The sequence below is a fragment of the Carcharhinus amblyrhynchos genome, chromosome 10, assembly GCF_965287045.1.
Source record: "Carcharhinus amblyrhynchos chromosome 10, sCarAmb.v2.hapA, whole genome shotgun sequence".
Classification (NCBI taxonomy): Eukaryota; Metazoa; Chordata; class Chondrichthyes; order Carcharhiniformes; family Carcharhinidae; genus Carcharhinus; species Carcharhinus amblyrhynchos.
Window position 1 is genome coordinate 76,493,530 of NC_137333.1, and position 15,317 is coordinate 76,508,846.

The 15,317-nt window shown below is 41.1% G+C and overlaps 1 protein-coding gene across 1 annotated transcript in view; it reads right to left on the minus strand.

Annotated features, from left to right (window-relative positions):
• flt1 (fms related receptor tyrosine kinase 1) overlaps nt 1-15,317 on the minus strand; it is a 203,900-nt gene that overhangs the window by 96,521 nt on the left and 92,062 nt on the right. The gene's annotated exons all lie outside the window — the stretch shown is intronic.

Sequence of the window (15,317 nt, forward strand, 5' to 3'; positions counted from 1 at the left end):
ACATTGCATACAATGCTGCCTACCTTTTGTGACACCAGCAAATCTGGATCTGTGACTTTTTATCCCATCACTGAGTTATTAATAAGTACAACGAATAGTTGAAGTACCAATAGTGTTGTTTTGCAGGACACCACTGCTCACTCCCTTCCAATTCAAACTTCTGCCCATCGCCCTTATTCACACTCTCTTCCCATTCAACTATTCAGTTCAATAATTTGCCTTCAATTTTAAGTACTTCAAATTTAGCAAACAGTCCCCTATAAGGACAAAGAACAGTACAACACAGGACCAGGTCCTTTGGCACGCCAAGCCTGCATCAACACATGGCAACTGTCTAAACTAAACGCCTTTTCCCTTTAGGCAATCTATATCTCTCCATTCATGGCCTATTCATGTATCTGTTACTCTTCTTAAGTCATGTATTTGTTATACAAACTGGTTATCACATCTTTCATTTAGATACTTTACAGCCTTTAGGGCTCAACGCTGTGTTCAACAATCTCTGTCCCATTTTGTTTCCTTTTCTTTGCATGTTTTGGTCTTACTTCTGTTTGTCCCTTATTTTTGTCCTTGCAACTATTCTTTAATTCTGCCAATCACACACTCTCTTGACATATTTTTTGGTTTTTCTCTGGTCCCATTATCACCACAGTTGGCTCTACACTAACTGTTGTCATTTGATCTCTGCTATCCTCCAACCTGTTACAGACTTTACCTTTTGTTCTTTTATCACCACCTGCTTAAAACCTATTACATTTCTAACTTTACCCAGTTCCAGTGAAAGACTATTGATCTGAAGCATTGGAACGATCAGTAAGATCATTGTGCCGAAAAATTGGGCTCACTCCTGGTTTCTTGCTTCTCGATGTTACCAGCCCAATTCCGCCGACAAAGTCAATCGTGCTTAAGAAGGGCGAAAGGCTGATTTAAATAATCATCCATTAATTTAAATGTTATTAATGAGTCCTGGACGCAATCATCCAGGCTCATTTGTCCTTACTTGCTCATTGGTGGAGGTCATCACCAGTGAGGCTCATGTATGGTTACCACCAAAGGGGACCAAATATGGTGGTCTCACCAATGGGACTGAGGCCAATGAAGCCCCGTGAGTGGATAGGGGTAGAGATGGGTAGTGCCCCTTGCATAATGCCACTCTGGTACTGCCAGCCTGGCACCAGGCAATGCCAAAAGGGAGGCTTGGAGGAGGGGCTGGGCCTGGAGGGGGCAGGGCCTGAAGGAGGCAGGCCCGTGATGGGGGTGGGGCCATGGCAGGGAGGAGGGGGAGAGGTCCAGGGGGTTTGGAGTACTTTTGCATTGGGGGGCATTGAAGATAGAAACCTGATCAGCGTGGGGGATCGGGGATGGCAATCAGCTGATGGGGGGATGGATCTGGGGCAGCGATCAGCCACAGTGGGTGGGGTTCAGGGATGGCAATTTGCTAGGCCGGCAATCAAGGGGGAAGCGATATTCAGGGAGTGATCAATGGGAGAGGGGGCAATGTCCAGGGGGTGGAGGGCGATCACGGGGAGCAATGTCTGGGGGAGTAATCAGGGGTGGGGGAGACGATGGCTATGGAATACCCCCTGTGTACATGCTGGCTTCTCATCCCCCCCTTTCCCGGTGTACACACTGTACACACTATACACAGTGCACTGGGAGATTGGACAGCCTGCGCCATAGTGACCCTAGAGCTCAGCAGCCAACTTCCTGGCATTAATAAGCTCCTCCCATTCCCCCGCTGGCACGAATCATATTTGGGCTCAATTTTTTTCTAAGAGCTGTACGATTCCATCCAGGAGGTTGCCCAAAAAATGGGCACGATTGCCTCCTATTTTCACATTCCATTAGCATTTAGAAGTTTTTATGGTAAGATCACCCCCATTAACTTTTTCTCTCTCCGCTGATGTTGCTGATCAGCTGACAATTTTCTGATTTTTATTTACTCAGAAAATGTTGGTTCATTTCCCATGTGAACTCAATACAACCAAAGATTTTAATCAGTTTGTTTGTTGCTAATACCTGTGGGACATTTTGTGGTACGTGTTAAAATATGCAGTGGCTTGCCAGCTTTCTATGATTTCAGCCAACAATCACTTTGAAGATTTTTGAAGGCACATTGGATTTAATTTGTTGAATGAGTTTGTCTGAAGCCTTCAAAAATAAGTAGCTGAACAGATAGTTTATGGGAACACCGAGAAAAGGAAACTAAAAATTGAAGATAATATTTAGAAAATCAAGAATATTATTTGCTTCTTAATTTGGCAGAATATTTATGAGGTTTTCTTTGACCCAAGAAGACCTACCAAACAGGAGAGGTGTATGGGACCTCAGTGTCTTGACTTCCAATTTCAGCTCATTTTATCTATGCTGTTCAGCTTGTGGTATTTGTGATACGCAAGAACCTTATCTTGTAATTTTTCTCTCTCTTTCCCTATCTCTTTGATACTGTCCCTCAATTACTGTCTTTATCTTTCAGTTCAAAGATAATATCCTTGACCCTGTCCTTGCAAACTGCCAATGTGTTTGCAGCCTCCTTTCCTCTTTTGAATGTGTTGTCACCTCCCAAATATCATCTTTCAGACAACTCCATTTTAAAATCTCTCCAATCAGGTTCCCGCTCCTAGCACAGCACTGTAACAACCCTTTCAAAATGACAGATGCATCCTTTGTGAATTAGTACTTCATAACCATCTGCAACTGAAGGAATTATTAGCAATCTTAGCATTCTAACTGACCCTGAGCTGAACTCCCATATACCCTCAATCAGCAAGATTGCCTAATTACACTTTTGTAATATGCCTCATCTCTGCCATTACCTCAACCCCTTTGCTGCTGAAATCCTCATCCATATTTATGTTACCCCCACACTCAACTAACTCCAAAGCTCTGCATGGTTAAAATCCCCTCTTTCACCCTCCCAAGATTTGAGCTGATCCAAAACTCTGCTACCTGTATTTCAACTCACACCAAAGGCTGCTCAACCATTACCATTTTGCTTCCTGACCTACACTGGCTTCTGGTCCAGCAGCAGCTCAGGTTTAAAATTCTCATCCCTTTTACTTTGTTGATGGTGCTGTATCAGCACAAGTTGGTGTTTTATTTGTGAACCAAATAATGGAGTCATGATGTCTCAAAATTAAAGCAACATGACTACTGCTGAAGTGTTTCTTCCTATACATGGGACTCCACACAGGGTCAAAGGGGAGTTGTAGCCTGAGCTGCTGTGTTGTACCCCTTGAAACTCATGAGTGCAGGGCTATGTAGAGCTACCTGCTTGCAAACAAGTGTGTCAGTCCTTTGGTATTTGCTATCATTTGGAAACACGCGTTGAGCCCCTAAAGCAATTGGCAGTTTTGCATCGAATAGGTTGTCTGGCAACAATCAGTCATCTGCATAACCTATCTGTGAACTGTACATTGACTAATATCGATCATGTTCCCCCTGGTAGCCTGGAATGAGCCTAAGGTGAACAATTTCAGGACTGAAGTGCCTTACCCACCATTGGCTGTGCCATACTCTGTCATAGCTTCCCTAAGTACAAAAGTCTCTGCAAACATGCAAATAATTCCACACAAGTTTTTTAAAATTGTTTCCCAATCTACTTATGGAGCAGATGATGAAAAGGCATAATCTTCTGATAATGTAAGTTGTCTTTTACATTGAATGTAGCCCAATCCATCATGCAAACCAGTTTCCCATCCATTTAATCTGTCTACGCTTCCCAATGCCTCGACAGAGCAGCCAGCATAATTAAGGACCCCACGCAACCCAGACATTCTCTCTCCCACCTTCTTCCATGGGGGAAAAGATACAAAAGTCTGAGGTCATGTACCAACCAACTCAAGAACAGCTTCTTCCCTGCTGCCATCAGACTTTTGAATGGACCTACCTTGCATTAAGTTGATCTTTCTTTACACCCTAACTATGAGTGTAACACTACATTCTGCACTCTCTCCTTTCCTTCTCTATGAATGGTATGTTTTGTCTGTATAGTGCACAAGAAACAATACTTTTCACTGTATACTAATACGTGTGACAATATTTAATCAAATCAAATACTTTCTTCTCCCCCTTCATTGAAATAACACAAATATCGAGGACCTTCCACAGAATCACTCATTCTTTCACATGGTAAGTTGCTTTTAAACATGTGTGCACTGAAAGAGTTTCTAGAAATCCTTTCACTCTGAGTTTTCCATAATAAAGGAGAAAAATAAAACAAAAAGACAATTTTGAATTGCACTTGAAAGTTGCTGATTGTCTCTTCTATACATTTTTATTGGAAGGAGCAGTCCAGCAACCCTGGACTTCAAATGCATTTTATTGAATTTAAGAGCCTGTATTAATATTATAATGAAGTTTCCACCTAATTTTGGCAAGAGCTTCTGGCGCCTGATGATATCCTGACCGGAAATGCATGTCAAGCACAATATGGGAAGAGACCTGGCATGACTGGCCTCCACTGATTTGGTCCAATATATGCTGTGTCTGCCCACTTAGGGGTCATAACAGACAAGGTTAATATGCCTATGAATACTAATTGCCACTTGCAGTTTCTTTCTGTCATAAAAAATCTAGAACTTTAATATTGTGTAAATTAAATGAAGTGAAGTTGAATTCAGAAAAAAGCATAAACACTAAAATTTTACTCATTCATAGCACTTGAAATGAAATGCTCTATCACCTTTATTGTATCAGAGAATTGAAATGTAGGTCCAGTATAATATCAATTGTAAATATCTGAACTATACTGCAACTAAACAGCAACATATTGTTTAATTTAAACAATTTTTCGTCAATGCTGATAGGGTGTTGGATTAGGCAATGTTTTCAATAACAAGTTCTTCCAAATTATCAATGAAAGCAAAACGTTATGGCTGGAATTTTCCAATGGTTCACGCCCCACCACAAGCGAGAATGGGGAATCTGGCACTCAGCCAAATCTCCATTCACTGCAGCAGGACCAGATAACCCCACCAACTTAAATGGCCAGAAAAGTCCACCCTATACTTTCCAAATTGTATTGCGTTACAATAAAATCAGTTTCTTTTTGTACCTATCGCACCTTAATTGAACATTCATGCCACATTCTGCAACACAGTGCTGTTCATAACTTCACATACATTGAACAAACTTAAACTTTTGGGTTAAATGCTTTAATTCACTCATGGAATGTGGGCGCTGTTGCCTCGGCCATCATTTATTACTCATTCCTAATTGCCCTTGAGTTGCCCATTCCTAATTGCCCGGTGGTGAATTACCTTCTTGAACTGCTGCAGTCTATGTGGTGTAGGTACATCCACAGTACTGTTAGGGAGGGAGTTCCAGGATTTTGACCCAACGACAATGAAGGAGCAATGATATATGATCCAAAATTATGTGAGTGGAAAGTCACGTTGTATATACTGGACATAGTAATTTTGCATATGACTCCACTTTACTTTCTGCTATCTTTGAGAAGACAGACCAATAAACAGCCCAATGAGACAATTCAGAAGATTTTTCTTTACCCAAAAGTGTGAGAATATGGAACTTGATCCCACAAGAAATGATTAATAGAAGAGTTTTAAGGAGAAGATAGGCCATTATGTGAAAAAGGAACTAGATGGTTACGATGGTAGCTTTAGCTGAGAATAGAAGGGAAGATGTTCAAGTGGAGGATAAAGGCCAGCACAAACTGACTGGGCTAAGATGGCCTATTTTTGTGCTGTATATCCTATATAATCATATGTGCTTCAAGGCCAAATGTACACCAAAAGGTTGTTTTATGGTTAATGAGGAAAGAGAATAATGTTCACAATTAATTTTGATCCAATTCCAAATGCTCCTTGTTACATAGGAAATAAAAAACTGTACCATGCCATCACTGTTAGTGGGCTACAGGCTCTTTCTAACTAGCAAAGTCTTTGAAACTGGTTTGTACTAAAATTAAGCAGGAAGCTCTCTCTCTGCTTCTCACTCAACTAGATATCAGCTCATTCCCCAAGTGGCTTTTACCATTATAACTCTACTTTCCACCCACTCCCCATCACCTTCCCGCTTTCATCCCCTCTCCCCGCAGCCCCTCACCTCAAAACTGTCAAGGCCATATGCCCTAAATTTGATCACACACATTGCCTATTCTTGTTATTTAATCATCTGACATTATTAGATAAGAAAGTAAAACAGTGGATCGCCCTATCAGGACAGAATTTGATGACAAACTAGCTCAATTGTTAGGTTAACTAAATTAACAGCTGCATTCAAATGAGAGCTTAGCAAAGAAAAAAATATGAATTAAAGGGCATTTTTGTAGAAATCTTGCAGGAGTTGCTGGATTATTAGTCTCCCATACATGTTGTTGGATTTCCACCTAAACATCTTTTAATGAAAACTATAGATGAAATTTGTAAACTGTCACAATCTTACGTACAATAAAACCCATGCAAATTTAAATACCCAGAGAATTAAGTGAAGCCTTTTTATTGAATCGACCTCTAATTCCCCATTTATAAGATGCTTTTCTCATTAGTTGGATTAATTTAATAATTTTCACCGGTAAAGCTTATAGATGGGGAACCTGTAGATGTGCTGTACTTGGATCTCCCAAAGGTACATAAGGTGCCATATCAAAAGTTACTGCTAAAATAAGAGCTCATTGTATAGGGGGTAGTATATGGATAAAGGATTGGTTAGCTAACAGGAAGCAGAGACTAGGGATAAATGGGTCTTTTTAGATTTGGCAAACTGTAACAAGCGGAATGCCACAGGGATAAGTGTTTGGGCCTCCATCATTTACAATCTGTATCAATGATTTGGGTGAAGGGACTGATGTATGGTCACTAAATTCAATAAGGACACCAAGCTAGGTAGGACAGTAAGTTGACAAAGGGTTAAAAAGTCTACAAACAAATACTGATAGGTTGAATGGTCAAACATTTGGCAGGTGGAGTATAATGTATGAAAATGTGAAATTGTCCATTTTGGCAGGAAGACTCGGAAAGAAATATGCTATTTAAATGGAGAGAGACTGCAAAACTTGATGGTACAGAGAGATCTGGGTCCCCAGGTACATGAATCACAAAATCTTAGTATGACAACAGTGCAAGTGATTAAGAAAGCAAATGGAATGTTGTCATGTATTGCAAGGGAAATGGAATATAAAAGTAGGCACATTTTACAGGTCACAGATGAACTTCTGTGTACAGTTTTAGTCTCCTTATTTTAAAAATAATTTAATTATTTTGAAAGCAGTTCAGAACAAGTGCTACAGTGCACGGTGCCCAGGAGTAAAAGGGAATGTCTGGGTAGTACCAGAGCGTGCTCGGGCATTGCCGGAGAGAGTTCCGGAATTAACTGGTTTGGCCACTGTGCATTGGGGCTGCCTTGAAAAATGGTGTCCTGATCCTATCCTAGCATTTGTAAGTCGCTGGTGTAGTGGGCGAATTTGAGCCTGCCCACCTACCCCCCACCTCACCTCTTATCCCTACCCCCCCCACCTCTTACCCCTACCCACCCCCACCTCTTACCCCTACCCATTGCCCCCCCCACTGCCTCCACTGCCTCCGTCCGGCCCCCCACACCAACCTAGCAATGTGTTGTGGGATCTGACGCTTGAAATTTTTTATATTGTGCTGCACCATATTGTGGAGAAAGCCACCGTTGCGGTTAGCAGCTTCACGGATCCTTCTCCTGCACCCCCGACCCCCCACTCCCCACATCTGCATTTGCCATTTTGTGAAAAATCTCACCCTGTGACTTTATTGTTGGTAATAAACACTTTCTACAAAGGACTACCAGAATTAATTTTACATGAATTTCAGTGACATATAGTAAATAATCCAATTTTATTGAAAATCAATCAAATGGACTGCCAAATTCCATAATTAAATTATTCCATTAAGTACATTGCTTGATATGACATAATCACATTGCGGTACCTACACACTGATCATTTATTAAGATAGGATGTAACAGCAGAGCAAAATTTCTGTATACATGTAATTCTGAAAGTTCCAGCTGGTCTCCCCATAGTGTTGTCTGGCTGAAATTTCAACTTAAGATTCGTGTTAAAATTTTCATGTTTTTAACATGTTAAATGGGTGCAAAACTCATAAACACGCAGATTGTTCTTGTACCAACAAGTAAATCTGAGGTCCAAGTAGACATTATCTACCATATAGCCAGAATTCTGCTGTTCCTATCTCCTTGAAAATATAAATAACATAACTTCCAGTCTAATAGGGAATGATTTCTTTGTCCTTACGTCTTATAATGTTCCGCAGAATCCTTTAAAAGAATGGACATGGATTTTGTTGCACCGTAGTTACATGTCTAACTGCTGTTTTCCACGTAGCAGTGGCAGTGACTTCAAGGATGCTAATCCTTATGTTTTGTTCATCGAATATTTTGAAAGGACATTAAAGACTCTGGACTCTATTATTTCAGTTTAGAGCAATGTACTTGCCTGAGCTTTACTGTTTGAGAATAGGGTATTTTTCCATGTTTTGGAATGGGAAGAAGCATCTGATAAGTAAGCCAAATTGGTTTTCATTGCTTAACACTTTGGTAAAAGGGAAGCTGTTTAGACGTGCATTTTACCAACACATCCTAAAGTATTCATAAGATTAGAACTTTCAGATCATACGGGGACACCGTCTCCTGTTCTTTTGCTGTGAACACAAATAAAGTTGGGAAGCAGCCCAAATTGTAACAATTAGTGGTAATTAAACTGGGACACTTATCGCCTGCCAATTAACAGACTTTTCAAAGTTTAAAGTAAGTCACCTGCAGTAAGTACTAGCTTTCAGGAAAATGTAATCAGAGAAGTAGAATCAACCAATCAACAGAGTAGAAGACTCATTCATGCCAATTAGGAATACTTTAATGTAAAAGAGTGAAAAGATGACAAGGAGGTGATAGCATGGTGTCAATGCAAGCCAAATTGTGAAAGCCCTGGAAAATTCACCCCTGCAAACCTACAGAGCAAAAACTGATAGCAGTCATAAGATCTAAGTTTATTAACGGCAGTGTGCATGCAAACTTTCAGGCCCAAGAGTCAGCAGAAACTGGCTTTACCTTGTTACTCAGATTGAAGTGACCTCGAGAAATAAGCAAGTAACAAGATGAGGAAAAACCAGGTGTAAGGAAAATCTAATTTTATAATTGGTTAATTGAGCAATTTTGTAGGCTACTGAATGTTGGAATTAGATTTCAAAGTTATGTATAATGCTATATGTAAAACCTGTCACCATCATATAGGAGTTTTACAAATGGTCATATGGGGTATAATAAAAATGATAAGTACCCTTATTGCTTTTTCAATCGTTCTGGTACCTTTTAAGTGCGCTCTCTTTCTTTATGCAGGCTAAATGTATAACACTCCTTCTGGAGGAAACATCTGAAAGATTTATAATATAGTATTTTTATTGACACTGAAAAAGATTGGACATTGGGACAAAGGATAATTGTGATATTTGAAATAGATTATAAAAACATGTTAAGGAAAGCATAGCCAAGAACATATTGTTAAATATATAACACAATCTAATTTTGTTCCAGTACCAGTTTCTCATGGTACTGTTAAAGAACATGACTGTCATAGTAATTTAAACCTTGAAAACATATTCATAACTATTGTAGTTGTGATGGAATGTTTAGGATTGATTGAGTCTCAAGCACTAATCAAGCACTTAAGGGAAATACATTGCACCACATTTGAGGAGTGAGAGACAATTGTGTTGCTGGGAATGATCTTGTAGTGGGGGAGGAAACTAAAACAACAAGAGGAAAGCAGCATAAACTGTGATTTTTGCACAGGAAACTAGCAGCACCTTCTGCTGCATTGAGATAAGAAAACTCCCATGGCCCATGCAGGAGAAGGCCACTGCTATTTGCCTGCCAACGTGTTTAAGAACCACCTCTCAGCAATGTAACTTGCACAAAGGCAGTCAAGTCATATCAACTCCAAATTAGGATATGATTCAGAATCTCAAAACAACAAAGGGCCTTATCTGGATTCAAAATTTACCGTGCGCAGTGATAAATTTTCCACAAACTGACTTCAGTGTGAATTCAGATTGAGTTTGATTCAATTCGTGATTTAAACTCTGATTCTTGTCATAGTGAATTCCATTTTTTTTTCAACACTTTTCTCCAGCCAAACTGTCTCTTTGTGAATAAAGAAACAACAAAGAGGCTTGCATTCCAATAATGCCATGTGTGAGGGGCCTTAAACCAAGCTTAACTGCTGATCAAAAGGCTAAACACCACTCAGTTGACATAAACTTCCTTCATTGCAACCAAATTTTATCTCTCAAAGCTTACGGTTCACATTCAGATACAGTGTGGCAGATTTTTAATTATAGCACACAGCATGGAACCACCTATTCAATGGCATGAGCAAGAGGCCCAAACAAGTTCATGTTTGGCCCTGAATAAAAATACTTAGCATTCTCTGAGCTGATTTTTTTTTTTCTTTACTGCCATACAGTGCAAGGCATATCAGCACAGTATTAAAAACAAGAACAATTCAGTAGGTGCACAGGCCAGTAGCAAGTAGCATTTGCAAATGGAATTGAGTAAACCTCAGGCATCCAATGGACATTTCATTTGATTTCTTTCCTTTATTTTGGCACAAAGAGGGTGATAAAAATACAAAAAAAACGTCCTCACTCTGATCCTTGAAGTGAATTTTACATCTCCTTGTCAAAATATTTGAATGCACGGGGTCACTGTAAAATACTGCCTTCTTGCCCACCCGAGCTGTCCCCAATCTTATGGGGGATGGGCAAGGCGTCAGCCAGCCCACTTACCCTTAGGCTTATTGAGGTCCTTAAATTGTGAATTAAAGGCCTTATTCCACCTCTGCAACCATAATACATTGGGCAGGGGAAAGCAAAAGGAACATGTCCATCTCACAACTTTGCCAGCTTGTGCTAAAAGGTGGGAAGGAAGGAGGAGTAGTATCTACTTTCAGGGTGTCCCCCTATAACCATTAGATGCAACCCCAAGATGGGAATGGCCCACCATTTATGCCTCCCCTGCCCCCCAAACCTCTAAAAGTCCCACCCCAAACTTTAACCCTCCTCGCTAAGGTCCCTCACCCCTTTCCAACCAAAATAACCAGACTTACCTTAAAACCTAGTATTCATATTCTCCGATTCTGGAGACTGACTGTAATCCCAACATTGGCAGGTATGTCCTTCTGACACTGCTGGGGCTACTCAGCTGCCAAGCCAATCCGCCTACCAACGCTAGGAATACCATAGAAGTCAGCAGCAAGAATCTCTTCAGTCGCATGACATATCATAATCTCCATGGATCATGGATCAAGATAGTGACAATCTGTTCAGTGTGGCCAAAGAAAACTCTCTGCTGGTGATTCACTTCCACTCCAAATTTCGAATCACTCAAAAACCTTGAGACAATTCATGTGCAGCAGTGCCAACACTATTGGCACAATCTTTTGTCTCTTCGTGGCACCAATGGAAGTGGTATCTGACCATGGTACACAATACATGGGAAAACTGTTCTAGGGAACCACATTACACTATAAACCTGATATCTTGTTCAAATGGAATAGCTAAACGTATGATCATCTCAAAATCCATTCTTCAGCTAATTCAATTCACTCCACATGATGTCAAGAGAAGGTTGAGCACAATGGATACAGCAACACACCTGCAGTAGCACTAAAGACCTGTGCTCCAGAATTAGCTATTCCTCATACAAAGTTGTCCCAGTATATCTCTGTGACACCTGTAACCAATTAAGTGCCCCAGTATGAAAGGTGAATGGCTACCCCACTGTAACAAAACTAAATGTAAGCTTCAAAGCACAAATTAAAACGGTATTCCCAGAATTGATGATGCACTTCAGCAATCTCCCCCCAGACTCAGGGCTCACTGGTCATGAAGACCGCAAATGTATTGGTGGACATTGTGTGTTCCCTACCCCAAGGTCAAGGTGGCAGACAGGCAGGCAGCTGTTCCAATACAGCTACAATACTGCAATCCATTTGACACAGTGGAAAATTCCCAAATAAATCCTATCCATAGAAAGTAACACAAATCCATTTCTCAATTATCACCTGAGAAGTACACTCTCAATCATCAGCAGATGACATTGATAGTATTGGCAATGACTCCTGCCATTCTGGATATGACATCTTGGCAGCTGATGCCCTGGCATGTGAAATGTGTGTCATCAACCACGGTCTCATGTCCAGGATGATAGGTGTCACTGCCAAGGTGGCAGGTGGGGTGGTGCCAATCTCCAGTACAGGCATGCTAATCCAACATGAGAGGTTGAAGAAGACCTGTCTTCAGAGTCCATTTAGACTTTTGCTATTGGGATACTATCTGTGAAGTTTAGTGAGAAATTAACTCAAAGTAGAAATTAGCAACAAAGTTAAAAGAAAACAAATTATAACTAAGTAAATAAAATAGAGGTGCAGAGCTAGATGAAGTGTTGTTGCTGCATGATGTGGGAGTTGGTGGGCCCCATCTGGTTCTCAGTGACCACAGCTGTAGGTTGGCTATGGGAGGAACTCTGGCTTAGAATTGTGGGCTGGAGTTCAAGCTTCAAACATTGTGACACATCGGTGGGGAGGAGAAGTTCTTAGAAGCAGTCGTTTCAAGAGGCAATATCAACTACATCAAATTCAATCAGTGGCCAGGGACAGGACAGTATGACTATGAGTGAGGCAGATATAGAAATCCAGGAGGTAGTGTTTAAGGAACTTCAGCCCTTAAGTTTGTCGAACATGTTTTAGATTCTTGCTCCTTGTCGGTCTTGGACGAGACCGGGGGCTGTAGGAGGATGAGCAACCTAACCATGGCATATTGGTCCATGGAGCCATTCGAGAGTGGGGAGAAAAGAGAAATGCAGTTGTAATTGGAGATAGCATAGTCAGGGGAATAGACACTCTTCTCCGTGTCTGGGTCAAGAATCCCAAAGGTTGTATTGCCTACCTGGCGCCCAGATTCAAGACATCTCATCTGGGCTGCAGAGGAATTTGGAGCGGGAAGGGAAAGATCCTATTCTTGTGGTCCATGCGGGAACCAAAAATATAGTTAGAGAAATGAAAGAGGTTCTGCTGAGGGAATATGAGCAGCTAGGGACTCAATTAAAAAGCAGAACCCAATATGTAACAATCTCGAGATTACTATCTCAGCCAGAGCGAAATGGCACAAGATGAATAAGATTAAAGAGGTAAACATATGGCTCATAAGTTGGGATACAGTGAAAAAAAATTGTTTTTTACATGCTATAGAGACTCAACATACCATTCATACAGTACATAGGGGACAAGGAAAGGAGAGAGTGCAGGATGTAGTGTTACAGTCACAGCTAGGGTGTAGAGAATGATTAGCTTAATATATGGTGGGTCTGTTAAAAAGTCTGACGGCAGCAGGGAAGAAGCTACTCTTGAGTCGGTTAAATCGGTTGGGAGAAGTGGGTTTGAATTCATGGGATAGTGGCACCAGTACTGGAAGGAGGGAGCTGTTCCAATGGGATGGGCTCCCTGAATCATGCTGGGACCAAAGTCCTGGCGAATTCCATAACTAGGGTTGTAGACAGGGCTTTAAATTAAATAGTAGGGGGGGTGGGGTTCAACTGCATAGAAAATTATGAAAAAGTTAAAGGGAAGGAGAGCTCAGGAGAGGCTATTGACATCTTCAGAACAAACAATAGGATAGAGAGTGTGAAAAGGGTTATGAATCTAACTTCAGGCGCAGCAGATAAAGAGACAACTATGAGAAGGGAGGCAGTCAACGCTAGACCTAGGGTGTTATATTTCAATGCGCTATATACAAAATAAGGTAAATGAGCTGGTAGTGCAGATTGAAATTGGCAGGAATGATGTTGTGGGCAACACAGCGACACAGCTGCAAGGGGATCAGGACTGGGAACTAAATATCTAAGGATACACATCACATTGAAAAGACAGGCAGTTTGGCAGGGGGGTGCTTGTTAGTAAGAAAAGAAATTGATAGAAGCGACATAGGGTCAGAGGATGTAGAATCTGTGTGGGTAGAATTGAGGAGCCGCAAAGATCAAAAAGCACTGATTGGAGTTAAGTACAGGCCTCCAAGCAATAGTCAGGATGTGAAGCTCTAAAGACATTAGTAGATAGAAAAGATGTGTTGGGACCACAACCTTTCACTTTATACATCAATGATCCAGATGAATTAACTGAGGGCATTGTGGCTACATTTGCAGATGATGCAAAGATAGCTGTAGACACAGGTAGTATTGAAGAGGCAAGGGGGCTGCAGAAGGACTTGGACAGGTTAGGAGAGTGAGCAAAAGATTGGCAGGTGGAATACAAAGTGTGAGGTTATGCACTTTGGTAGGAAGAATAAAGGTATAGACTATTTTCTAAATGGAGAGAAAATTCAGAAATCAGATGACAAAGGAACTTGGGAGTTCGAGTTCAGGATTCTGTTAAAGTTAACTTGCAGGTTAAATTAGTAGTTAGGAAGGCAAATGCAATTCTAGCATTCATTTCAAGAAGACTAGAATACTAAATCAGTGGTGCATTTCTGAAGTGTTAAGGTTCTGGTCAGACCAGAATATTGGTTTGTGGAATAACGTGAGGAATTTTGGGTACCGTATCTAAGGAAGGAGGTGCTGGCATTGGAGAGGGTCCAGAAGAGGTTCACAAGAATGAAAGGCTTGATGTACCAGGATGTTTGAGGACTCTGGGTTTGTACTCAATGGAATTTAGAAGGATGAGGGGGGATCTCATTAAAACTTACAGAATACTGAAAGGCCTGGATAAAGTGAACGTGGAGAAGATGTTTCCAGTTTAAAGTTTATTTATTAGTATCACAAGTCGGCTTGCATTAACACTGCAATGAAGTTACTGTGAAAGTCCTCTAGTCACCACACTCAGTTTGGGTACACAGAAGGAGAATTTAACATGACTAATGCACCTGATTTGCACATCTTTGGAGTGTGGGAGGAAATCAGAGCGTCCAGAGGAAACACATGCAGACTGAGGGAAAACGTACAGACTCCGCACAGACAGTGACCCAAGCTGAGAATCAAACCCGGGTCCCTGACGCAGTGAGGCAGCAGTGCTAACCACTGTGCTGCCCACAGGAGAGAGTAGGATCTGAGGGCACAGCCTCGGAATAAAAGGGGCGACCTTTCAGAACCGAGATGAGAAAGAATTTATTTAGCCAGAGGGTGATGAATCTATGGAATTCCTTGCTACTAAGGCTAAGTGAAGGCTAAGTGATTGAGTACATTTAAGACAGAGATAGATATATTCTTGATTGGTAAGGGGATCAAAGGTTACAGGGAAAAAGTGGGAGAATGGGGTGGAG